Source organism: Nicrophorus vespilloides, unplaced genomic scaffold (genome assembly GCF_001412225.1).
Source record: "Nicrophorus vespilloides isolate i.1.1-1 unplaced genomic scaffold, Nicve_v1.0, whole genome shotgun sequence".
Taxonomy (NCBI): Eukaryota; Metazoa; Arthropoda; class Insecta; order Coleoptera; family Silphidae; genus Nicrophorus; species Nicrophorus vespilloides.
The window spans coordinates 1-1,423 of record NW_017097788.1 but is presented as its reverse complement, the minus strand read 5'-3'; positions in this window follow the sequence as shown (position 1 = coordinate 1,423).

Here is a 1,423-nt window from a genome sequence, read left to right as displayed (position 1 = left end):
ACATTGATTAGTTGTGATTTTAAAGTATTGAACAATAGATTAATTACCTCTCCAATGTTGTCCACATACTCTACTCATATATGTTTCACGTTTACTCGTGTATGATCCATCGAGTCTAAAGAAAATTAATAAATTTTCTCATCTTTATATTCTCGCCGCTTTTAGTTTTACATCCTTGGACGCAACAACTATAAACCATTCTAATATACAAAGTACATTAATAGAAAATTGAGTGAGATTGTAATCTACATTTCACTGACATTTTCAGAAGAAACCCTCTGTCTTTCAATTTTACGATTTTCCAATGTTAACAAAAAATTTGTTGGAAGTAGTAGAGGTTGAAAAATTGATAGTATTGATGATAACTAGTAACAGCATTATTAAGGACAATTTTCATAATTGAGATCACTCGTATTGTAAAATAGAAGTTGAGCCCAAAGAAATTATAATTGTTGATATAGTGAAATAGTTGTCGATGACTATCTTATTAATTTAGATGACTCCTATTGTAAAACAGTAGAAGTAGTAGTGATGATAAAAAGAATGGCGATTAATTAATGTTTTTCTTTAGATTGGATGGATCATGCACGAGTCAACTTGGATCATCTATAAGAATTGTCTGAACGTGGAACATTTTTGAAATTATTAATTACTATATAGTATATTCGTAAATAAAAACATTTTATATTCATATATATATATATATTATTTTTAATTTTTTAATTTTTTTTTATACCACTATATTTATATACTAATGCGCGTGCGTGTGTTTTATATATATTTTTTTATTTTCGATTGGTATAGCGAATGATCTAGATTTGTTGTAGTGGCAGCACTTCCATTTTTATTCCCTAGCGACTACTAGCGACCATTGAATTAACTAGTAACTGAAGGTCCCCTGCGTCAAATATCTTACGTCAATTATAACCTTTAAACGTTTAAATTTTTCTTATACATTTTTTTTTAATGATATTGAAGCAATTTATAAGAATTGTGGGAAAAATATTGAAATTTTCATAAAGTTGTTACATATTGCGCACAGTGTTATGATCAACCGACACTGTGTATCAAATGTTTTGAAGATGTTCATAAAAATAAATAAACAAGTGCCAACTTGATAAAAGATGAAAATGGACTTGGGTCACTTTCAAAATTAGGATTTTCAGTATTTATATTGTTTTGAAAATGTACGTGATATAAAATTGTACAAATCTACTAAGTATATTTCAATACCGATTCATTTTTTTTTGACAGTTCAGCATAAATGTCACAAGTGCCAACTTGATAAAAGATGAAAATGGACTTACTTTCACTTTCAAAATTAGGATTTTCAGTATTTATATTATATTGAAAATGTACGTGATACAAAATTTTCAAATCTACTAAGTATATTTCAATACCGATTCATTTTTTTTTTGACAGT